Genomic DNA, 26,825 nt, shown 5'->3' with positions numbered 1-26,825 from the left:
CTTCAAAAGGCAGGATAATTATTCAGGATGGGCTCTTCTGCGGAAACCAAAAGAGTTGCCCAGGCTAGTGCAGGGCCAGACAAGGCACTGATCAGCTAACCCACCTTACCCTTATCGGAAGACAATTGTAGTGGACGGAAAGCAAAGAAGACCGTTAGGGCATCCAGAAACTCCTTTATCTTCTGAGGATCCCAGGAATATTGAGGTGTAGCAGCAGGTACGGGTGGCCCATCCATTGACGGGGAGGACAAAACTTGTCTTAGTGCAGTATTTTCAGCCCGCAGTTGCTGTGAGTCTTGAGCTTGTTGTTGGACGGTCTGCAGCATGGCTTGTGTATTTTATACAACATCTCCCTGTGGTCCTTCCATGGTCTCACAACGCAGATTATTTGGGCGTTGCAATCTGTCACGGTCTGCACAATGCTTCTCACCTTTGACTGAAGGGTTTGAAAGAGCACCCGGTCTTCTGCTGGTTCTGGATAGACCAAGATAGGGGCGACCCTTTCTAGTAGCCACAATGCTGCTTGACAGGAAAATGCCAAAGCAGACCGTACCCTCCAGAAGAAGTCACAGAGGAAAAAAAACAAAAGAAATGGGTAAAACCTCAAAAACAGGAACTCCTGAAAAAGAGGAAAAAAACAGGAATGAAAACTGGAAAAAAGAGGAAAAATTCACAATCAGAAGAACAGGAACCGGAAACACGACGAACAGGAGTGAAGATCACCACCAAGAGGAAGTGTTTGCAATGCAAGGCAGATCAGGACTGAGTGACTTATATACTGGGAGACAGGAAGTGACAACACAGGAAAAAGAAACCACACCATCTTGGATTGGGAAAAGGCCCATACAAGAGAATGGGAAAGAAGTAGCAGTATAAAAGAAAAAGGGCATGCTGGGAAAAAGGAACAGAAGAAGACGACATGGAATCCTGCAAGAAGGCAGCATGGAGACCAGAAAGAAGAACAAGACAAGAGCACAGAAAAACAGAAGAAAAGAAGAAAAAGAAAAGGAGTCGACTACTGACAGAAAATAAAAATATCACAAAGACAGGTAAGGACGACGCGACCGCGAGCATGAAAAATGCTTCTTGGCACGGGTCGCAAGAGCTGGGCAAAAACGCAGGGGATGGCGCTCCGATAATCAGAGTTGCAGTCTGACTGCGGTACACAGAGATGCCGTGGTTAAGCGCAGCATCACAGAAAGTGAACACATCTGAGTATTATATTGCTTTTGTTGGAGTACAAGTGAACTATTTAGTTCTTGCTTTCGGTCATGATCTGGGTGTATTAATTGTTTGGAGAAAGAAATGTTGTACATATGTTTTGGGACCTCTATATTGTGTTTAAGTCATGGAGGAATTGAGTGCTAAATGTATGCCTCTTACATACTGACTTGACAATGTGCACCCTTGACACTTTTATTTGCTGACATGGGGCACTTTGCATCACTGATGTGTATTTGCATTGCTTTTGTGGGTCACAGAATGACCTGTGTGTTCTGAGCACTGGATCGCTCTGGGAGACACACTACTGGTCCCCAGACCTGAAAATGTGACCCACAATGAGAGCTGACTCTCACACATAGCTATTACAAAAAACAATGGGCCCAGTTCACAAAGGTCTAGGTTTATGACTTTAGGAATTCACAAAGGGTACTTATGAGTACTTTGATCTGGTACGCAACCTGAAATTTTCCATTAAGTCGTTTCACATGTTTAGTAAAGAGTTCACATGTTTAGCAAAGAGTTCACAGGTTTAGTAAATAATTCTATTGTATTGTATGTAAGTTCATTCTGCAATAGCCTTGAATTGTTGCAACACTAGAACATGAGGACTGGAAAGTAAAGCAGTATCATTATTTAAATGCTTGCTCCCATGTGAAAGGAGAAAACTATAGTGAGCCATGGATGTTTTTGGATTGTATCAACTAATGTACAGAATTTGTTAGTTATTGCAGGTATCACACGGAAGGAAAGATGACTTCACACCTACCCTGGGAGAAGCTAGAGATGTGGCAAACCTAATGGGCGTATCAAATTGTATTTGACATTTATAGTTAGACAGAGAAATTTTAAACTTTTAGTCAGTCTTCATTTAATCTTCATTCTGTCTTCATTTGGTCCTCCTCTTGCTAAGCCCTCTCTTCATCCATTTGCTGTTAAGTTCCCACTTAATGCTTCTATTGTTAAGTCCTTCTTGTATTGCAAATTGTCCCTTTGAATTTAATAGTTAACTTCTTCCACTCATGCCCCTAATATGCAGCTTGTGTTCAGCATTTTCCCTGAAGATATTCCTGATGCATTCTGCTAGATCTGACATATTCTGTTGCTGAATTTAACCTGAATGCTGTTTCCGGGAGAGGTATAAAATTGCAATGTTATTTTTTCCCTTGCCTATTTTAATTAAATGAGCATGCTGATACCTGTTTTTTTTATTTTATTAGTTAGTCTGAATCTAACCATAGATGATTCTTCTAAATTATTTTTGCCTTCTTTTTCTTTTGCCCGCATGTGTTAGCCCATTTCCACACATGCTGGTCCTAGTTTGTGATAGCAATAGGGAGAGCCATCCTCATAAACTTTGATGTATTGACCTTTGAATTTGAACTATTGACTGATGTTATCATCTAACAATTTTAAATCTGTTTCTGTTGCACAAATATTTTCATTGCTTGTTTGCATAATTCTTATAGAACAATTAATGGTATTGATGTTGAGTAGACTAAATTTGTTTCGAAAATTTGGTCAGCCTGTGGTTTTCATTTATCTTTATAACTTAATTTTACATGCTATGTACATGACATTGGCTTTGTGGTTGTAATAAAGCTTTGAAACTTTCCATTGATTGATGTTTTGTTTCCATGGCGCAATTGGTTATGGTGTCTAAACTTGTTGTTCTATTGATTGATATTTGATTGAATGTTTTGGGTTTTCCCACACTCTTCACTGGTTCCAAAGATCCCATCGACCTCGGTGCAAACGTTTTCAAATTCTGACCTGGTGAAGAAAACGTGCTCATAAATCTAGTGATCACCAAAATATCTGGTCCATTGTGTTCTAAAAAAACATATTTTTACACTTACTTCCCAAAAATTCTGTGTGAAAAATTGCAAATTCTGATACACTAAGTATTAGGGACTATTTTATTCACCCTAAGGAACAGGAAAGAGCGACTGTCGAATAAGGGTGAGGAATGGCAGAGGGGGTGAGGGTGTCACCCACGGAGTTGGTAGCATATCTTTGCTTCTGCCACAACCCGTGGCAGTCAGCAATGGCTGTTAATTTTATGAGGGACTGGAAAGGGGGAGGAAGAGGCTACACATGCACACATACACCTCACTCTCACCCATTTATTCACACAAGCACTCACACACACTTGTTCATAACACTCACTTACAAATACACATGCATTCATACATGCAATCAGACACCAAACATAAAAAAAACTTACCTCAAGATCAGCAGCTCTAACAGGGAAGCCTCAGAGGTCCCAGGAGGGTTGGGACTGCTGCATTAAGCCAATGAGAGAATGCAGCAGTCCCAAGCCTAGGAGGTCTTAGAAGGGTTGGGACTGCTGCCTTAAGTCATTGGCTGACCCAAGGTCAACCAATGAGGGACGGCAGCAATCACAATCTCATCACAGAGTGGAATAGGGTCAGTGAGACTACTGACAAGGTGTCACTAATTGACAGTCAGCAGTTAGCTTTCCTTCGTCACTTTTCACTGCCAGCTCTCCGGTGTAGAGCCCTACAATGCACTCACATGCTGTGCTGCCTGCCCTATGCCGGAGACATCTCCAATAAATAAGAGCACACAGGTTCTAAGGAGAATAAACTGGTTACTGTTATAAAAATAGAAATCCAAAGTGCTTATTAAAGGGACCCATAAACTCATGAGATGGAATTATTTCCTCCCCCGCGCTTTTAATTGTGTGACCTTTGAAATCATCACTATTTGTGTTAATTGCACTGCAAGGTTTGATCTCCCATGCTGCCACATAAGTTTGCAATCTGTACTTCTTTCAAGGTTTTTGTCTTACTCAGATTGGTCTGCCTTTCTTTGATCCTATGGCCTCATGTACATAGACTGAATTATGTAAAAAGGGTCTCAATCTGTGCACAGACTTTTACTTAATGCAATGGAAACCGGCCTAAGTATTAATAGACCGGTTCACAAAATACAGAATCTTCACACAATGCAGAATCGTAGTGGGTCACAATTGAACCTACATCATCATAAATATTACTGAGGTAGGTCACAAATTGTGACCCACTATGCTCGGCTAAAATCACAAACATGGTGGCATGCTGGAGGCCAGAAGACCACCATGTTTGTGATTACTTTCAATTAGAGCAATATTATTTTTAATGGAGCTGTTTCGTAAAAGAAGAAATGGGATGTATTTAGGAAAAGACCATGACAATGCTTGCAAACTGTTTTTTAAGATTAGAAATGTTTTTCACTATTCATATCAAGCAAGGAGTCCTTTGAGTTGGTGGCAAAATATTATTATTTTTTTTACCAGAATTCGGTCGTAAAACATTAATGTATATATTATAGAATCAGTATTTAAAAGGGATGCCCTTAAAAAGCCCCTTAAAATTAGCTGGGTTTTGTGAATTTAAAAAAAACGTTTTAGAAGTCGCAACCCCTCAGATTTACCGAATCAGAGGATTTGTAAATTCTTAAAGCCTTGGTACATGAGGCCCCTGGTCGTTTATTCAGTACTCCGCTGATACTGGAGCCCTTATAGTAAGAAAAAAACAATCCGTACCACAGAGTTTAATTTGAAAAAAATAAGTTCAGGTGCCCAAAATGTTTGATAGTAGGCTGCAGCCCACTACCACTGCTGGCACACCACTACCAATGCCTTTGTCGCTCTCACTTTCCCTCTGGCAAACTATTCATTTGGGGGCATGAAAAGAGGGAGAGACAAAGAACATTCCAAACGTTTGTTGACTTCTCAGTTGTTTTCACTCGGTTTTACCATTAGTCAGGTGGAAGACCTCAGGCAAGAGATGTGCAGGTTCTGTTCACAGGACCAGTTGCCCAAGGGTGCCTGCATTGGTGTCTGGTGGCCAGCATGGGACAGCTGTAATATGACAGTTGTAGGTGTACTGTGACTGGAGGTGTCAGGACTGCATGCGCACATGCTTGTACTGGCAATGCTAACTTTGGCGTGCACAATGACTGACTTGCATAATAACTGCCCATTCAATGTGCAATTATTTTCAGAACTGCTTCAGTTCAATCTTTCTTGCTGCTTCTACTCCAGGACCAGGACAGCACCCACCTACACCAGTTGGGGCCAATCAGAGTCACAGACTAACATAGGCACCCGCAGCCCCTGTGGTGCGGGTGGGGGGGTGCCTGAGCTCCAGGGACCCCACTCAGCACTGTAGCATGCCCTGAGAGCTCCTAAGTCCGGAGTGGGGCCCCTCTATGTACTCTGCAGGAGCAGGGCTCAATTTTCGTTATGCCACTGAGACCAGTGCTTAATTTGTAAATAAAAAGGGGCCGGTGCTCAAAGCCCTTCTCTTAAACACGCGGCTACTGCAACATGCAACATGTGAACATGGAATACTCAGGCAGCGTAATCCTGAGGCCATCTGAGTCAACCAATTTAAAGCCACTCCTTGCCCCTTCAGCTCACTCCCGCAGCTTTCTACTTTCTCTCTTTGTGACGCTTTTTCGTTTTTCCCTTCACCCGTCTTTCCCATATGTGTCTTTTGCTCGCAGCAAATGCGTGAGGCAGAAGAATAAGCCCCGGCCCCCAGAAAATAAGTGCCGGTGCTCAGCACCGGAAACATCAAGCACAAATTAAGCACTGACTGAGACACAGCACTGTACTGTGACTTGCGATGGTGCACAGCAGACTGGAGGGACTACCTAGCCATGCTACACTGCCTGTGAGCCTTCTTCAGAGTCAGCAGCCAGTGCATCCTGTTGTGCCGGCCTTGCCATGCACAGTCTAGTGAGTGAGTCCGCTGCCTGTGCAGCCATCATCAAACTTAGGGGGTCATTCCGACCCCGGCGGTCAAGGACTGGAGGTGCTCCGCAGGGCATTCTGACCGCGGCGGTATGGCCGTAGTCAGAACAGGAAAACCGGCGGTGTCCCGCCGGTTTTCCGCTGCCCTGAGGAATCCCCCATGGCGGCGCAGCTTGCTGCGCCGCCCTGGGGGATTCCGACCCCCTCACCGCCATCCTGTTCCTGGCGGTTCCGACCGCCAGGAACAGGATGGCGGTGAGGGGTGACGTGGGGCCCCTGCAGTGCCCATGCCAATGGCATGGGCACTGCAGGGGCCCCCGTAAGAGGGCCCCACTTTGAATTTCAGTGTCTGCTTAGCAGACACTGAAATTTGCGACGGGTGCTACTGCACCCGTCGCACCCTTCCCACTCCGCCGGCTCCATTCGGAGCCGGCTTCCTCGTGGGAAGGGGTTTCCCACTGGGCTGGCGGGCGGCCTTCTGGCGGTCGCCCGCCAGCCCAGCGGGAAAGCCAGAATGGCCTCCGCGGTCTCTCGACCACGGAGCGGCCATATGGCGGTTCCCGCCAGAATGAGGCCCTTAGTCTTCTTTCAGCCATCATCAAACTTAGTCTTCGTTATTTCCCTCCGCCCTAACTACAGGTAGTCTAAGAAAGTCCACTGCCTCCCAGGAAGTTTGACCCTCTCTAGATTGTCTGGCTATATCAAAGCACAGGAAGTTGTAGTCCTGTCATGCCACTGAGGCCATTCCGTGCCTTTGGCTCAGCCAATTAGAGCAAAGTTTGCACCAGTACTAGGAGCAAGGCAATGGAGAGAAGTGACCAGGGGGGTAGTGAAATGGCCAGGCCAAGCACTCAGGGAGGCTCAAGGGAGCATGGAAGACCCCCCAGAGGCATACACAGGTGCTGTTCCCACAATGAGGTTGAAAACAGGCCAGCCTATGGAAACATGGGCTGCCTTATATTTACAAAAAAAACTTATTGGAAAGCATGGAGATGTGACATGCCTTGTTCGTGATGACGTGCTGATGACATGAATATCCACACAGCCTGGTGCCATCCTGTCAAGGTTTTGGTGGGGTACAGTAGGACAGACAACCTGGGAACGTATTCAGGACTGCAGCCGATTGGATACAAATAAATGCTGGTGCCCCATACTGTCAACCACATGCTCATACTAACAACTATTATTCAAGTTGAATTAATATATGTTTTTCATTTTTAGTCTGTCCCACCGTGGAACAGGTTTTGCTCCTTTCGTGAGATTAAATGGCGGATGTGGTAGTTCGAAGAGAGATGGCATAAGTAATGAGTGAGTGAGTGAGTGAATTTTGTAGCGCAGCATGGTGAATGAATCACGTGTAGGATGGACAGAATGAACCAGATCCATTCCTAAGGACTCTGAAAACATGGAAAATAAGGTAGCTAAATAATAAGGAGACAATGTGATTTGCTCACCATTTTGGTCAAATAAAGCAAAGATGGTATTAGACCTCTTGGTTCCTGGATCTGCAATGGTCACCTTAATCAAAACTTAAGTGAAGGTGGGAGTGGACGGAAGGGTGATGGGTGCTGCAGGGTCCAATATGAATGATTTACTCTACACCTCAACCATGAGTGGTGGAGCTGAACGGGCCTATAACAATGTAATGATATTTTGCATAATCTTTCTTTCTCTGGATGTATCCCCTTTTCGGGATTATTGCCGGGTTTAACGCATTATCTGTCATTCTTAACAAAGCTCAGTGGGTGAACATCTGCTGCATAAATCTCTACATACCCTGGAGGTTGTGGGTTCACACCTGGGTCAACACAACTAAACTGTTTATCTATGTGAGGTCGTTTTACTATATTAGGTAGTGTGAACGTGGGTCACTTAAAGTTCAAATTTTCAGTGCTTAGAGTGTCAGAAATCATGTTTTGTTTAATTAGGGACAACTTAAGCCTCGTCGCCTATCTTTCAGTGACGTTGCTGTCTAACACGTGACTTAAGCTGCTGTTTATTCTGTGTCATATTAAAGGCTTGTAGATTTCCGAAAGATAGAACAACGGTCCCAGACTGACTAATGTACTATGTAACATTTCTATGGATGGCATAACTGGTGTAATTTTCTCTGGTGTAATTACTCGTAAGTACCTCAAAATTACTCGTAATTATGAGTAATTGTGTGAGAGACGTAATCAAGCATTTGGAGCTACTTTCTTAGTGCAGAATGCACCCTGGCATTCACAATGGGCCAGACGATGCATAAGCAAAAAAATATCACTAGATGCTACAGGGCACGAACTGCAGGAGTCACTCACTCTCTCTTAGTTTGTTGTTCCAGTGCTCCTGCAATAGGATTTTTATCCCATATTACTCTTAATTACTCAATCTGTGGGTAATCACATCATTTCAGTAATTTTGCATCACATGGGTAATATGTAATTACTGAAATTAGTACGGCATATTTAACATTTTGCCAGGACAACTTAAGTCTCATCGTCCATCTTTCCATGAGGTTGCATCTAACACGTGACCTGAACTGCTGTTTATTCTGTGTCATAATATAGACTTGTACATTTTACTAGCTGGAAAGTGATTTCCTGTAGCTCCCTGAGCGGAGTATACTTACCCAAAGAATGAGCAACGACTATGTAACCTTTCATGTACTGAGAACAGATGTTGTAGACAGTAGAACTCCAGGTATTAGAATAGTGAGAAAATCTTCTGATGTATTTTGCTGCAACTGTTGCTCTTTTGTTTGAATTCTGTTGGTGTAGCATGTGAATCACGTTCTAATGTAGTAAATGTGTGAAGCTTTTGTCTAAAGCCCTATAAAAAAGCAAGATTTCTCCATGCTAGAAGGAGACCCTTTCTCATTCTTTGAAGGCAAATCTATGCTGTAATTGACTACTGAATTTTGCTGTATTTTCTATGAATTTAATGCTAATTGATCTAACTTTGATGGCCCACCATGTGCATTTCTGTACTTTAAATAATTGAGTTAAATCGGAGATCCTTGTCTGTTGTTCTTTACCAGAAATGCTTTACTTTTGCCGCCCCTACATTCCCTACTAGCTTAAAAAGAGAGATGGGTCCAGTGGGGACACTAAAGTCCGGCATGGACTTTCCCACTTTTATTTGAGTGCCAGTGCACTCCGGACAAAATTAATGTATGGGTTTGCATACTGACAGATCTGCTAACAGCAGAGTTAATGGTTCTGACTGGATCCGTCAAGTACTGTTCAGATCTGTGTAGGTATATTGGCCCTAGATGAAAGAAATGTACCTTCAAGCTATGGTGGTTTGCTCCCGGAGATGAGATCCAAATTGACCCAGTCCAAGCAACACTGCTGACCAGAGATAGCTGTGAGGAGACCAGAAGACTGATGTGGTGACTGGAAAACAACATGAGTATCAATAGGGACCAGTGTTTATATAAATGAGTGCAGATGACAAGTGCATTTTGGGGTTTGTGGTGTGAAATGAAATGTTGAGATTCAAGGGACGGACTTTGAATTGAACTGTGGTGTAGCTTTGACACTCGGATTCATAGGGATGGTGGTCATTGTTTCTAGAATTTTGGGGGGGATTTTTTAAGTTCCTGCTGTTTTAATTGCTTGTTGGGGCTCAGCATTGATAAAAGGCACATTGGGTGTATTTCGGAGCTCTAACAGGTTATCATAACAACTGCTAGGGTGAGGTGTACTGTGAAGTCACCCCAGGATTCAGGATGATAAAAGGCAGTGAAGATGTCGGCAGGATGTGATTGAGACAGTAGGCACCTACCTGCAATAAACAGTGAACTTTGGGGAAGGACAGTGCCCCTCCAAAGAAGCTCAAAGAAGAGACAGATCCAAAGAGGGATGAGGAGGACACTCTCATAGATGAACTCCTGAGTGCCAGATCACCCCATATAATGCAGTACCAGGAGCAGGAAATATGCCCCAAAATGCCACAGACAACAAATTTACCACACACACGCCACACTGACCCCACAAGAGCAAGTGCATCCCCAATATACACCAAGGCAGGAGGTATACAGACCACATTGGTCCCGAGTAACCCTTTAGCCACGACCCAACCTAGCATGAGCCCCTTGTCAGTCCCTATAACTACGAGTGTCCCTCAAGCTCACCCTGCTCCAAGTGGCTGCAGGGCCCTTAAATAACTTAGTTCACAGAGATCCGATGGGAGGAATCATAGGGACCCCTGTACAGGCCACTGCTCCATCCTGTACGATTTGAAGCTTGTTTATGACAGCTTTGAGTGCTCCCAGAAACAAATAGTTGCCGTAGGCCAGGTGACAGAGGATTAGTGCCCGGACAACTACTGGGTGTTACAGGGAGTAGTAGAAGGATTTTCCAGGAGCATTCTGAGAACTGCAAAACAGCAGGCCGCAAGTTTGGTCGTCTGAGTCTCCATCGAAAGTGTATCCTCCAACCATACGCCAAGACTTTTTATAGGTGTCTTAGGGGTGGGGAAAGGGCCTAAGCAGTCTGGCCAACCAAGGGACAGTTGGAGAGAACTTTTGTTTCCCAGAATCATCAACTCAACTTTATCCCCATTCAGCTTCAAACAGGATGCCTCCAGCTACCTAGTGACTGCCTCCATACATGGCCCAAGAGTGGGCATGGACGGCTCTAAGTCGGGGGTGAGCGAGACCACCAATTGATCCCATCCAGATACAGAATGGAAATCCCCAATTCCAGCCAAATCTCAGGAACCCACAGAGTCCATTTCTCCATTGTTTTGAGAACCCAATTACATTTGAACAGGCCTAATGACGGTACCAAAGGGGGGAGAAGAACTGCATACCTACCTCTTGTGCAAGCTTAATTGTGTCCTATATTGCACACCTCATGGCATCAAGCTAGAGGCCCGTGCAACAAATGCAAAGTTCAAAATTAAAGTCACAAGAGTTCGAAGTCCAATTGTTCCCCATTCTTACCACAGAATATTTCCCCACTGAGTTAAGGAGAACAGTCAGTGAAGAGGTATGGGACTTCATCGTGAAGGACATTGGTTTAACCAAATATGCCACCCCATTAAAAATCAGCCATAGGCCCAATGAAGTTTTTCCCAAAGCACAACCTTACAAATGGACAGTAGATTCCATTGCTGGCATAACAGCAATCATTGAAAGCATGCCAGAAAAGGGAAGTTTGAAGGTGGCCTTTAGTAGTCAATGCAACTCTCCGATCATGGCCTTGTAAAAAGCTAATAAGAAATCGAGGATCGTCTAAGATATGTGAAAAATAAATCAAATAGTCATTCCATGCTATCCTGTGATAGCAAACCTTGCATTGATCCTAATCCAGATTCCCCCGGAAGCTGAGTGGTTTATGGTCATTGATCTCTGTCAGGCATTCTTCTCCATTCCCCTCTACAAATAGAGCCAGTATCTCTTCTTGTTCTGATTCTAAGAGAAAACTCTTGTGTGGTGTTATGCTTCTCAAGGGTCTATAGAGAGTCCCTCATACTTCAACCAGGTCCTGAAGAGAAATCTAGGCATGCTGCAATTACCATTCAGTTCCAGACTAGAGTTGTATGTAGTTTAGTTGCTCGTGGTATCAATGACAAAAAAGAAGCTTGCAGACAAGACACCATAGACCCCCTCAAATACCTTTCTGAGAAAGTGCACAAGATTTCCCCTGAGGAATGAAAGCACTGCCTAAGCTAGGCAAATACTGGGACATAAGATTGAGAAGATAGCCAGGAGGCTATCCCATGAGCAAATTGAGGTTATGCTTACGATGAAATTCCAGACCACACAAAGAGAGATGCATATGTTTTTTGACATGGTTGAGTAATGCTGACAATGAATTACCAACTTTTCCTTTGTGGCAAAGTCCCTACAGTGGCTTATGCACACTGATGTCATTGATCTGTAACCAAAAGATGACAAGAGCACTGAAGCCCTCCAGGAGCTCATAAATTTACATGCTAGTGCACCCGATCTTGAAATACCAGACTATTCCAAAGATTTTGTGCTGTTCTGTTACTCAATAGGTGCACATTGTCTCTGTTGATACAGACCCCTGGAAATTCCAAAAGGACTGTGGCCTACTTTGTCAGTGACTTTTGATCCTGTAGCCACGTCTGAACCTGGTTGTCTCAAATCAGGTGAAGTGTTTAGTTTGAGTATACAGCAAACTGAAGGCATTGTAATGAGCCACCCATTAATTGTCATGATACCCCACTCCATTAAGATCCTCTTGATCAGTAGGAACACACAGCATCTCACGACTAGCCACCTAACCCACTATGAGAGAATTATTTTGGCTACAGAAAATGTGTCCCTACAGCACTGTTATGTTTTCAATCCCACAACTTTTTACCTACCCCAGCCAAAGGAGATAAATGTGAGCAAAACAACAATTGTGTATTGTGTATATGTCACTGAACTGTGCACAAAACCAAGACCAGACATCCTGGATGTGCCCCTTACTGAAGCAGACCAGATCTTGTTTGTTAAAGGCTCATATGTAAGAGACAGACGTGGTATTTTAAGAGCTGTCTATTATGTTTGTACCTTGAGCAGTAGTGTAGAAGCTTCCCACGTGCGCCACGTAACCTCAGCTCAAGTATCCAGATTGATTGCCATTACAAGAGGCTGTTGTACCTCTGATGGACTGACGGTAACCATTTACGTCAATAGGCAGTATGGCTTCTAGATTGTGTATCACTTCAACCAACTGTGGTCCCAGAGAGGTTTTTTAACTTCATCTGGCTCACCATTTAGGAACATTTTGCACATCCTGAATCTGTTAAATGTGCTGCAATTTCCACAAAAGATCACTATGGTGAAACGTGATGAGCATGAGAGCAGTGAGGATTTTGCCACCTCAGGGAACCTATATGCACATGAAAATGCCCTGCTATTTTGCTCTTGAGGCCAGCACATTCAACTTTAATGTAGCTTGTAGAGAATATGCTCCTAAACACTGTGCAAACTTTCAACAAATTGAGAGAGCTACAATATGAGGCCCCTCCAATTAAAAAGATGAAATGGGAAAAGGAAGGATTTATGAAAGAAGCTAGCAACTTTTGGGTATAAAGTGGCTGCAAAACTGTGTAACCTGACTCCATGTTACCCTCCATGATGAAGCACATGCCCGGCCCAGTCAATGTAGGTTGGGGCGGTATGGTCCTAAGCTTCAAATGCTACTGGTTCAATCCCCATTTCTGAAATCTGTCCAAGATCTTGTGCCAACAGTGCATCGTGCACCAGAAACATAATGTTGGCAAAAAGGTTGAGGGAACCATGAGTCATACAGGGAAATCTGATGTGTTCTTTAATCGTTTCCAGATTGACATCTTGGAGATGCTCTGATGCATCCAATTAAGGTATATATTGGTTATTATTTGTTTGTTCTCTCACTGGTTCGAGATGTATCACACCAGGAGATGTGAAAGTCTGTCAGTTGCCAAGCTGCTATTCCCTCGATTTGGCCTGCCAGTTCATCTTGAATCAGATCAAGGGAGTCACTTCAAGAACAAGGTTATGCAGTCATTATGCACCTGCACCACCCTAGGGATTAACTAGAGATTTAATTGCAGTTGCACACCAAAGCATCCAGAGTGGAAGAGAGTGTAAACGAGACGATCAAAGTAAAACTGAACAAGGCATGCACCTCTACATCTCTCAAATGACCCGACACACTTCCCTGCAACTCATCAGCATCTGAAGGACTTCCCAAAGGAGGACAGGACTCTAGCCCCATGAAGTTCTGATGGTGAATGCCTTGAGAATACTTTCAGTTCCAGCAGCTGCCCTTCTGAACAAAATGACTTGGTGCTTGAGTATTGCAAAGGGCTGGCTGATGTGGCAGTTCCTGTCTCTGATCAGGTCGATGTTGCCACCTCTTCCATGAGTCCGGCACCAGGCCATTATTTAAACCCTGGGGACTGGGTTCATGTGAGATGGTATGTTCGCAAGTCGTTCTTTGAAGAACGATGGGGAGGGCCTTACCAAGCCATTCTGAAGACAAAAACAGCTTCAAAATGTACTGGTCTGCCAAACCAGGTGCATGCTTCCCATTTTAAGAGGGTGACGCGAGAAGAGTATTAGGTAGAGTCAACTTCCTCCAACTCCCCAAGTCCAAATTGATTGAAAGTTTTTTACGCCGCTGAAGGAGGGAACAAAGGTCTGTCTGAAGCTCTACAACCTGCAGTAGAGCCGCACCAACCTACACAGCACAGTGAGAGCTCAGAGTATACGGCCACTGAAGCCTCCAGACTAGGAGTCTCTAAACTTTTCTGTAGTGAGAGCTACTACTAATTTGTGAAAATCACTGTGAGCTACCAAAGGCTAAACAACTAGTGCATTGTTACCAGTCACCCCCATGCCCAGCTTCCTTGATTTTAAGCCTAATGTCCATAGAGCGAGATACTGTGGCTTGAACAAAATACTTTGACTAGGTGCACTATGACAGGGCTTCCATGTGTTTCACGGCTTCCATGGGTCTATGAACATGTGGCCATATGGAGCTGATAAATGTGTATGGGAAACTGAGAGCCTGTGTTGTGTGTACTTGTGGCACATGCATACCTTTCGCCATATGTGACACCGTTACATGTATAACACAAAAATACAACAATTTTTTTAAATGGGAGAAATTTCAAGTAAATTTTTTTTCATGATTTGGAACATTTTTCTGCACTTTAAATTTCTCCCATTCAAAAAATGACTGCATTTTTCAGTTATAAATATGGCACAGATTTCTACTGGCCACTGGGAGCAAGAGATCTGCTGTTTGTAAATACAACACTTTGAAAAAAAAATTGAAAATTAAAATGAAAACAACTGAATTATTGGGTACATTTTAATTTTTCTCTGTTTTAAAAGCCTTGATAAACATAATTTTCAATACTAGTTTGGCAAGGACTTTTATTAAGAGTTAATACTTTAGTACTTCAGTTCGTCACCTCTGTGCCCTGGGTCATGAATCTGACTACAGCCGGCCCTGCTATCAGCAGCCTAATGATAATAATGTAAAACAAACACAGCCTTCTCTTAACTTTAAAAGGAAAGATGTGACCCTGTGCTTATTTAAATATTGACTCGAGGCTGTGAGCTATTCTGAAGGGGTCTAGGAGCTACTGGGATCTCGTGATCGACTGGGTAGAGACACCTGCTACAGACTATTACTTTGTATCCGCAGAAATGATTGAAACACTTGTAAAATAGAGACAAAGGGCCCCATAATGAGTCTGGGGGTCCAAGGACTGCCACACTCGCTGTGACGGTTGGACCGCTGCACTCCAGACAGTCTGACAGCCACATTACAACCCTGGCAGGCAGACCAGCCAGGAGACTGCCATCACCACCAGGAGCATCGTTCCCGACTGACTGACTGACAGTGGTCTGAGTTGTACACCGAAAGGCTGATTACAACTCAGCTTTCCGCCAGCCTTTCTATAGCGGTCACCCCACCATAGAAATGCTGGTGGAAAACCTGTGATGGGGGTCATGGGGCACCACTGCATTGCCCATGCCCAGCGGGAACATTGTAATATGCTTGGGCCATGGCGGTGGCGTCCTCCCTGTGAGTTTGTCGGTCGGCTCGTCCGACCACCAAACTCCTAATGAGGCCCAAAGTAGCCTGAAACAACTACTTTAGAGCCTGAGAGCAGAGTTGGAGAGACTGTAACAGAGGACTCTGCTTCCTAAGGCAATCTAGTTGCCCGTGAGTCAGAAATAACCAATTATTCGAAGGAAAGGTGCATATCAAAGAAAGATGCCCAAAGACAGGACTCAGACAGAAGACACTACTAGCCAAGACTAAGACCAGAAGCTATCACTGAAGTTAGTGAGACAGAAGAACAAGAGAACCAAGAACAATCAGAATTCGGTGACAACAACTTAGGGTTGGCAAAATCTAAGAGGTCAAAGAAAAGAGGGAAAGTCAATTGGAAATAGAGGTCCAAAGTGGACTTTCTGCTTAACTAACCCTGATGAGCCTCCAGAACCATAGAGATGTTATCACAAGTTAGCTTAAAGAGCCTTTTGACAAACCAAGAACAAATTAGTGAGTGAGGGCAACAGTCAGAGGGTTGCAGGCCCCTAGGCATCCAGTTGACGTAGTGATGGTCACTGTAGCGTTCAAGATAGGGTAGACTGTAGTGGAGGAGTAGGAAGAGAAACAAGTCTTGGTACAAATACTAAATCTCATTTGATCTGGTGCAAGTTAAGAATGGCTCAAGCGCCCCGTAAAAGTGTCCTGGTAATCTTGGTGATTGCCATAGCTGTTTCACTAGCTGGGTGGATGTTAAACCTCTATCTGTTGGAAGGAGATGCTTTGACAAAGTGAGTTAACACTACCAGTATTACTGCCACTAATGAATAACCCCTGTGAGTAGATTTTCCGATGTTCACCAAGCTCAGTTCTGAATATGGTAAAATTATGAACATTCACAATTGCTTTGTTTGTTCCTCTCATCGAGCTTTTGTAGCGAAGGATGCGGCTTACTTTCAACTGCCACTTTCTTAAGCATTTTCTTGCAGTGTATTCTTGAATTTGTTTCACGGCCACAGTTCAACAAAAAGTTTTATTCAAATTAAAATGTCTGTTAGAAAATGTTCCATTTGTTAGATATTCTAACCTGTATCTTTGGGCAACAAGCGATAATTATATTTTTTTTGAAGCCTTCAAGCAAATCAACATTCATGAGCATATGAAGAAGTTCTTTACCCCATTAACAAATGCCAACTTTACTAACACCGATGCATAGGAACTAACTAGCAAAATTAGTCAAGATGAGAGAAATTTTGTAGATGAGCTAAATGACAGAATCAGTAAGGAGGACTAAAATGTAAGGAAGAAAATTGAGGTAAGGGAAAATGGAAAAAGTGAGAAAGAGGGGGAGGAAAAGAAAGATGTGCATCCGAAGTTGTACTTGGACATGAATAAGAGAGGGTCATTATGTATGGTCCGAAGACAGAAAGTCAATGAGACAGGAGAGGATGTAGGATGGATGACTGTGACTACAGTTATTTAGCCAAAGGTAGAATCTTTTCTGAGCATTAAGGGTGTATACTATATGTGTGGTAAATCAGCCTACTTTCAGCTGCTGCACAATTTGGTAGTAAGTTGTTATGCTGCTTTCATTTTTCCAAAGATTTATCGCACAGATAATTTAGATGTAAGACCTGCACATGTTTGAGACGAAGCTGAAGCAATTTTGGACAGATAATGAGTGACATTTTTGGTGCATTAATACCTTCAGTAGACATAGCATCCAATGATGTTAAGATTCTGAAACTACCAGCCTTAGTAGATGGATTAACAATTACACAGCTGGCACACTATAATAATTCAGAACTGTATTGCGCTTGATATGCTTCTACTAAAGGAAGACAGAGTTTGCAAAGTAACCCACGCAAGGGAATGCTGTGTATAAATTCCCAAAATGGATAACCAACTTATATCATTAACGTAACTTATGAGCTGAAGGAACTGGAAGAGACCAGCACCAGGGAAGGAGCAGGCTCCGTATTTAGCAAATGGAAAGACAGCATAGAAGGAGGAATACTAAAATTCTTGCAAACCCCTCTGTTGGTGATACTGATGGTTGTTGCATGCGTTCTTCTCCTCTTTATACTTTATGAAGAATTTCATCAAATGGTGGGTTAAATTGTGGGGAAAGTATCTGAAAGCAACAACCGGGAGAAAGAGTAAAAGAACTGATGTTGAATGTAAGAGTTTACACAGTAACCTTTATGATGACATGATGGAGCCAGAAGGATGTAGATACAAGAGCCTGAAACTAGTAATGACTGTCCTGCGATGACCATGACAAGAGAGGGTGCTGATTTCAAGAATCATCAGAGGGGGCTTGTGAATGTGGGTTACTTAAATTTCAGTGTTTCAATGCTTAGAGTGTAAGAATTCTTGTTTTCTTTAACTTCCGACAACTTATGCCTCGTTGTCCATCTTTCGATGATGTTTTTGTCTAACACGTGACCTTACTCATATATTTCACTGGGTTGAAAATGATTCACTGTAGCTGCCTAAGCAAAGTGTACTTTCCCAATGACAGAGCAACTGTCCCAGGCTGAATAACATACTATGTACTGAAAACAGATGTTGTGGACACTAGAACAAGAAGTATTAGAATAGTGAGGAAATCTTTGAAAATGTTTTGCTGCAACTGTTGCTCTTTTGCTTGATTTCTATTGGTTAGGAGTGCATGAGCCATGTACTAAATGTCTGAGGCTTTTGACTAAAGCTCTATAAAAGAGTGTGATTTGCCCAGGCTAAAAGGAGACCCTTTACCATTCTTTGAAGGAAAATCTATGCTGTAATTTAACTATACTAATAGACCTAAACCTAATAAGGTTGCTGTATTTTCTACTGAATTTAATGCTTATTGATCTAACTTTGATGGCCCAGCTTGTGCATTTCTGTACTTTAATTAATTTAGTAAATGTTAAGATAGAGATCCTTGTCTGTCGTGTAGTACCAGAAATGCTTTATTATTGCATCTGTACATTCTTTACCCAGCTTAATAAGCGAGACGGGCCCAGCAAGGAGCACCAAAGTCCATCAGGGGCTACTCCGCTCCCACTACGGCACCAGTGCATTCATGATAAAATGAATGTATGGGTTTGCACGCTGGCAGTAGTAATGATGCATATTTTAAGCACCAGAAGACCATTTGCTTTCTGATAATAAGTAGTAAATATTAATACTACAACTATTGGTTGTGAATTCCATCAATGCTTGTAGGCACTGCATATAATAGGCTGTGGGCTGAGTTTTATTTGTTGATCTGGATTCCTATATGTTCATCAATTGTTGCAGCCACCACTATCATAGAAATATTAAACATATGCAATAACCAACTGTGGCATTGTTCGTAGTGCAGGCAGTTGTGAGGCTCTACAATATCAAGATCTCAGAAGGTCTGCATTGGAACTGTGTAAACATTTTATAAACATTACTATGTCAGAGGAGCTGCTAGACTCGAAACACTGACAAGAAATGGGTGTACTGAAAAGGTACCAGAGGGTGTGATGGGTACTCCCTAGTGGAGTACATCACCCACTATAAACTTGTTTGAACATTGACCTATGAGCTTCAGCTTATAGTGCACACTTTTTAGAATAAGACCCATGGACATGTAGTGTATGAGATTCTGGGTACATTGCAGGGGGCATGTATTAAGAGTGCAGTTTTATGTTGCATTTATTCATTAGAGTGAGGGTTGGGTGCATCTGTGGTACTTTACTCTTTGGGGACAGGAAACAATTATTGATCTCCTGTGTGGTGTGGATGGAGAATAAGATGGAGGATGTAGAGAGCCTGCCAGAGGGGATGTAACTTGTTGATAGGAAGGATAGAACAAAATGCCCCTTTGAAGTATAGCAACAGTTTTTACCTACCTCCTGTTTAACTTTTCCTCAGCTATGTTACTGTAGACAGTTTGTGTAGTGGTTATGGCGTAAGGCCTCCCGTTATTTTGGGCCTTTTAATCAGATTCTCTTTTGGGTCATGTGTGATGTTATTTGAGATGTCATCACTGATGCCAAGTATGATACTACTTGAGTTTTCATCAGGGATGTAATGTCTGAAGTCATGAACATTAAATTGTGTTGGTACACATTATGGTTTGTGTGGAGTACCATAACTGCCAAGTGTCAGTGTTTTTTGATTTTAAACCATAACTTCACTTTAACAATAGGTTTTCAATGAATTTTAGAGATTTTATAAAAATATTTTAATGTCTTGTGGGCAAAGGTAACCAAAATTTTGTTTAACAGAATTTTTGCTTTATTGCATACAATCCCATTTTGATGTTATATACTGTACTGTACAGAGCCTATGGTGGCACACTTGCATTTTTGATATGCGGACAGATTTAAAGAAAGCACTGTGAACAGCACACGCTTGTGTTATGTTGTTCCGGTGTGTTGCAGTACGTTTTTACGGCGAATAATGTAGTTATGCAAAGTGGCATAACGGCATAACTTCAGGAATTTTATGTAACACACATACTGTGAAATTCCAAAAATTAAGCAAATAACACCAGCATTGTGTCTGACCTTAATAAGTAAACTTACAAGGGGACGCAAATAAGTCATGAACCTTTTGACTCGCAATTAAGATGTTCTTACCATAGCTCCAGTACATAATCAATAAACAATACAGAATAATCAATAATCATTAGTAATCAATAAATCAATAATCAATGGAGTCAGTAATTGTCACGCGCCATGACCTTTCAGTCATGAATAACCACACCTTTAGTAAAAGTTTAGAATATTTATTTCCCTATATTAACAATGCTCAGGTCATGTAGATTAATCTCAAAATCAAATGAAACACATACAGAAACAGTACTGGTTGTCCAAAGCGGCGGAAGAAACGCAATCTAATCAAAGCTTGAACTACAACACATTCTAAGGTTAAGGTGCAAATCAATAGCAAAGTCAACTGAGTCAATAAAATGAAGTACATGAAGTTTAGCAGAGAAATTCAGCAAGCATCAGTCCGTATTATCATAAGTCATTAGTGAGAATCCTTAGCTAACATCAAATTAGCATCAGCATGTTGGGCTATATACAAAACAATTTCGTAACACCAATTTGGAAAAACATTTAACTATGGTTCTATCAAAATAGGGCAGTTGGTACCTAGAGAGAAAAAGCAAATATGCATAATAGTCACAACTCCGACCATACCTATCCTCAGGGTGGATCAGCAAAGCAGAATCGGTCTTCTTCCTCAGGACATCAGTCGATCAGCAAGGCATCAGACTTTAGCATCAGAAATAAAAAAGGGCAAAGTCTTTAAGCACTTAAAGTTAAGCATGTCTCTAATCAAGACACATAACAAAGTAATAACCTCTCGATCAGAAAAATGGTCAGTAAGCTGTCTTCTCTCAGAAGGAATGAACGTCTTCCCTCTGTGTACTCTTGTTATGTCAAAACTGTTAAAACTATCCCCTAAATCCCTATTAGTCAGTTAATCGTATGTTCACACTGTCCAATAAAACTAAAATCCCAAATCTATGAATTCTAACATTTCTCCGTTCTCATATTGTTGATTGGTTTGTCTTGCAATGTCCCCATCATCTAGCTTGTCAGGTAACAATATTGTTGCAGCTTCTACTCTAGTTAGTATCTTCATTGATCTCGTCCTGGGAAAGTCTGTCTCACACACATTACACATATAATGTTGCATTAGCAAGAATATCATCTTCTAGCAGTCGGTTCACACAAAAAGCTTCTGTTATGAGCACAATTAAACAATACAATAAAGATTCACAGTTTTAACTCACTTGGTCAGCATTTTTTTTAAACGCTAAGAAATACAGCTCTTACATGAGGCCCAGCAACTAGGCCAAGACACTTGCTAAATTAAGGCCTACAATTAACAAAGCTAAAGCTTAATTCATAATCCTTATTATGACATTTTACTGTATTAGTCTAACATATATTCAACATTTCATAATATTTACTCATTGATTAGTACATTTTGTTAACATTGGTGGCCATTCTTCGTAAATCCCATTTCCAAATGTGTGCATTGTTTTTCTACAATATTTTATTTTCCACATAAACTTATTATTCAAAATACATAAACACTCATTAATAAAACACCTGTGCTAGTAATCCCTCTTTTTATGACTAAATATGCCATCACACTATTACCCACATCTTTTCGCACCAGCTAAAATTCTACACTTCAATTTCTTCATAATTTCGTCTCCCCCTTGAATTTTCCCTGTAACATTTTTCCCTTTTCTTTTCTTCCCTCCTTTGACCTTCTCAATGTAATCTTTTTGCATAATTTGGATAATCCCCATATTCCCAATAGACAAACCAAATCAATTAATATCTCTTGTAATATTTTCAATAGAATCCCATTCCAAATGTTGCTGAGCCAATTTCCCACTGAAGCAAACCCTTTGATAAACTTTTTCCAAAATACCTGGTTCTTTCAATTCTTTCAAATCAGCACTTGCATTAGTCAGATTAGTAGGTAAATCTCTTATATCTTTACTGTTCTCAGGTATATACGAACAACAATGCCTAGAATTAATAATTCTGCAGACTCCACCATTCTTCGCTAAAAGAATGTCTAAAGCAAGATGATTTTGAAGAGTCATAGCTCTATTAGCAGCTAATTCAGTATCTATCAGGATTATGGCCCCTGAATAATTTGTCAGCATGTTATCCACAATAGTAGACAATTTTTGAATCTTTATCGAATTCAAAATGACTCCCACTGAAGGAATCACTGCTCCAAATATATCTCCCACTATAGCAGAAGAGGACTGCCTCCTGTGTCTCTTATGATGTAATTCAGTCACTTTCAGAAACTTTTTCAGATCCTCCATTTGATAAGTCTTTGGGAAAACTATTCCCAAATAACATGCCCCATACCATCCTCTTGGAAGACGGTAATAAGCATTAAGTCCACAGATGTAGTAAATCCCTGGAATTGCAGGATCCTGTCCATTCAACATAAATGTCCATTTACTCTGAAACAAAAACACATGCCTACATTCACTTGTTTCCACAAATAAAGTGTCAGTGAGCGTTTTAGGCCTATATGGACAAAGCTTTCCTATGTGTTGTGCATCTAAAGTTAATTTCCCTTGCGTTTTAATTGCACTATAAGCATAATCATTCTTGTAAGTCCTTTTCTATAAGCCTTTTTCTAATTTCTCTTTTAATGTTTCCTGTCATCTGTGTGATCTAAGAAGCTTTTCTCTAAAGGTGTAAGCAAGCATGTCAAATTGTTTCTATGTGCATAAACTGTGCCAAACGTCAATGTAGGTTCAAAGAAACCTCTATTACTATGTCATTATCTTTAGCTACTTTACTCCAATACCTAATTATAGGAACAAACGAAAACACAACATTATAGTTAGAATAAAAGTAGTGGATGTACTTCTGGTTATAAAATCTTGTTAGTAACAGACTACAACTTATCCCATAGGTTAAAGGCAGGCTATGATAGGTGACTCCTTTCTCGAATGATGAAGGAATCTGTCTACACACAAAGCAATTCTTCGCATCCATCCATACTCACTCAACAAGCGATAGAAAACATTAGAAGAAGGTTCTTCCTGCGCACTAGTATCCTCATGCAAATATTTCTCATCAAACCTAAATTTCTTTAATGCTGTTAGTGCAGTAGTTATTTCAAAAGCAGAAGTATGGTTGGCTTCTTTCTTATCAAGAACAGACATACCCACAATCAACACCAGAAACAATATCCCACACATAATCGCCAAGCTAATGCTCATATATTTACAGCGCCTAGAGTCTCTACCATGTTGACTAAGGTTATTCATGATTTGTAAAGAATCAGAAAGCAAAAATAGACAACTCTTCTTTTAGCAGTTCAGTTTCACTTCCAGGATCCCTTGTCAAAATCAGTTAGCAGCTTTGTCAAAATCAGGTTTCAAAAGTCAAATCAGGTTATCAATTTCTCTTCTGGTTACTTTCAACAGTCTCTTTCTCAAATCTTCTCTCAGATTGTTTCAACAGTTCAATTCATTAGCTCCCTTCACGTGCCAAAATACTGACCCGGAACTTCTCTGTCAAAACAAAAAGACATGAACTCTTGCTGCCATTCGTACGTAGTTGCATACGCCCATTCAGGACTTGCTTATCTTCGACTTGCTATTCTCTTTCTTTTCAGTTTTCGATCACCATTCAGCTCTCCTTCACTCAGATCTTCTCTCCTTATTGTATTTACTTCTTCCTCGATTGTTGGTTCAAGAACCACCTCTTTCCCTTTCGGCACTTGTGACTCCGGCCACTTATCTCCTTTCAGTGGACCTTTTGTCAGTGTTCTCTTCAGAGTCGAACTTGAACCTTCGCCTTGTTCTGTGGTGTTTTCTCTTGACGGACCTGCAACCGGTTCAGGAGGAGTCAGATCACATTGACTTTGATCACCTCAACTCCTTCACCTTCTGGGTCTGGCAATTGCTATGTTTGTCTCTCAAGATTGTCTGCTTCTGGGAAAGCCCTCCTCTGACTAGGCTCACCTGCTGCTTCAGTTGAGATAGGCTCTCCATCACCCTTCTGGATGTCTTCTCCTTTGTCTCTCACAGGAATGACTGAACCGTCCTCAACAAGCTCAGTGCCGGTCTTAGTTCCCCTTTGTTCTCCTTTCGGCCCTGAGACTTGTCTCACTGTTGTTGGTACTCTCAACAATGCATCTTCATGATCCAGTGGACATGCCACTTTCTTCGTGTGACTTGCGTGAAGCCAGTTTGGAATTTCAGCACACTTCACAGCTGTGGTAGTTGTCACAACTACCTGATATTGTCCCTTTCGATGAGGCTCCAAACACGTCTTTCTCATGTGCTTTTGGATGACAACCTAGTCCCCAGCTCTCAGGTTGTGCCCTGGGTCATGGATCGGTGGCAGTGTGGTGGTTTCCACCTGCTGAGAAAAAAAGCAAACTACATCAGCCAGACCTTTGCAGTAATCCAACACCATATCATCTTTAAGGTTGAAAAGGGCATTTGCTGGAACCGCTGGCAACCACATGGCTTGGCCCATAAGGATTTCATGCGGCAACAATCCTGTCTTCCTGTCAGGTGTGTGTCTCATTGACATCAACACTAAAGGCAATGCGTCAGGCCATTTCAAATTCATGGACGCACACATCTTTGCAACTCTTGACTTCAATGTACCATTCATCTATTCCACTAGTCCTGATGCTTCAGGGCAGTAACTACAGTGCAATTTCTGATCAATGTTCAATGCTGCACACAGCAATTTAATTACTACATTGTTAAAGTGACTTCCCCTATCTGATTCTAAAGAGATCGGAAACCCGAAACGCGGTATCAGTTCCCTAAGCAGTAGTTTCGCTACTGTGAGACTATCATTTCTTTGTGTAGGTTAAGCTTCAATCCAGTGACTAAAGATGCAATCACCAACACATATCTCAAGCCTCCACACACTGGCATCTCAATACAATCCATTTGCATTCTGCTGAATGGACCTCCCGCTCTTCCAATGTGGCTCAAATTAACCACTGTCCCTTTCCCTGTGTTTAGATATTGGCAAATGACACATCGATGGCAAACTTTTTTCAGCAACTTGTCTAAACTTAGGGTTGAACCAATCATGTTTGAACAAACAAACCATGGCATCCCTTCCAATATGTGCTTGACCATGATAGTACCTCACCATTTGAGACAACAGGCTATTTGGCAAAACCAACTGACCCTCCTCAGAAACCCACAATTCATTTCGTCTTTGTACACATTTCATTTTGCTCCATGAACTTCTCCCTGTCAACATTATTCTGCAACATTTTCAGTTCTTCCATGGTGTCAATTATTTTCAATGCATAGCTTGTAAACATTTCGTCTTCTTCAGGTAACAATTCCCACTTGTCTTTGAACAATATACAATTCAATGCGCAAAACCTTGCGACTTGATCCGCATATCCATTCCCCAATGACACATAGTCCTGCGATTTCAGATGTGCACTGCATTTCACCACGGCAATTTTTTCAGGCATTTGAATAGCATGTAACAATTCTTTAATCCTCTCACTATTTCTCACTGGTAAACCAGAAGAGGTCAGGAAACCTCTTTTTGACCACAACTGACCAAAATCATGGACTATTCCGAATCCATACTGGCTATCCATATAGACTGTAACTTTCAGTTGAGCAGAAACATGACATGCTCTAGTAAGGGCTTCCAGTTCCGCTACGTGGGAAGAATACACTCTGCAAAGCATGGAAGCTTCCAAGGTACCTGTAATTGTGCACACAGCATATCCTGCTCTCAGTGTCCCTGTATTGTCTCTCAGACAAGAACCATCAACAAAGATAATTTGGTCATTTTCTTCCTATCGGGTGTCTCTAATGTCAGGTCTCGGTTTTGTGTACAAGTCAGTTACTTCAAGACAATCATGCTCAACATCTTCCTCTTTTTCAATTTCAGCTTCAGCATCTTCACTTGGAAGTAAGGTTGCCGGGTTCAGCACTGTACATCTTTTCAATGACACATTTGGTGACCCTAGAATACTCGTTTCATATCTAGTCAACCTTGCACCAGACAAGTATTGGGTTTTCGTCCTTGTCAGTAGAATCTCAATAGAATGAAGGACCATTACAGTCAAGGGATGTCCCATCACAATGCCCTCACTGTGTAAGGCTCTGACCAACTGCGGCAACTGCACACAAACAACCCGGTAAGGCTGCTTCGACTGGGTCCAAAGTAGCTGAAAAATATGCTACTGGACGGTTTACACCTCCATGGACCTGTTTCAAGACAGACAAAGAACATGTATCATGCTCATGGCAAAACAATATGAAAGGTTTTGTGTAATCAGGCATACCCAACACTGGAGCCCTGCAAAGACTCTCTCTCAATTCAGAGAACGCTTTCATTTCATCCTGGTCTAACACTATGGGATCAGTGACTTCCTTATGAGTCAGCTTCTGCAGTGGTCTGAAATGATTGAGAAATTTGGAATCCATTGGCGACAATAACCTACCATCCCCAGAAACATCCTGTCATCTCTCTGTGTAGTCGTGGGATTTATCTGCAATATGGCTGTAATCCTTTATCTTGATATTTTTCTTGAACCCTTCCTTCTCAATCTGGTAACTCAAATATTTCACTACTTTCTGACAGTACTGCAATTTAAGTGGAGATACTTTATAACCATTCTTTCCCAAATGGTTCAGCAGGGCAATCGTATCATACTTGCACTCGTCCCTTGTTTTGGACGCAATCAGTAACTCATCAATGTACTGCACCAAGGCCAATTGGAAAGGCAATTCCAAGACTCCAAATTCTTTTTCACGATCAGATTGAATATGGAAGGTGACTCTGAAAACCCTTGAGGAATTCTGCACCAGC

The 26,825-nt window shown here is 41.9% G+C and overlaps 1 long non-coding RNA gene across 1 annotated transcript in view; it reads right to left on the bottom strand.

Moving 5' to 3' along the window:
* Positions 1-20,976, bottom strand: part of LOC138301979 (uncharacterized) — a 141,568-nt gene extending 120,592 nt beyond the window's left edge. Inside the window, exon 1 of the long non-coding RNA XR_011205200.1 lies at positions 20,655-20,976. This is a non-coding gene — a long non-coding RNA (uncharacterized lncRNA). The remainder of the gene's footprint in view (positions 1-20,654) is intronic.
* Between the last annotated feature and the right edge of the window lie 5,849 nt (positions 20,977-26,825).

Source organism: Pleurodeles waltl, chromosome 6 (genome assembly GCF_031143425.1).
Source record: "Pleurodeles waltl isolate 20211129_DDA chromosome 6, aPleWal1.hap1.20221129, whole genome shotgun sequence".
Classification (NCBI taxonomy): Eukaryota; Metazoa; Chordata; class Amphibia; order Caudata; family Salamandridae; genus Pleurodeles; species Pleurodeles waltl.
This window is presented reverse-complemented; position numbering and strand designations above follow the sequence as displayed.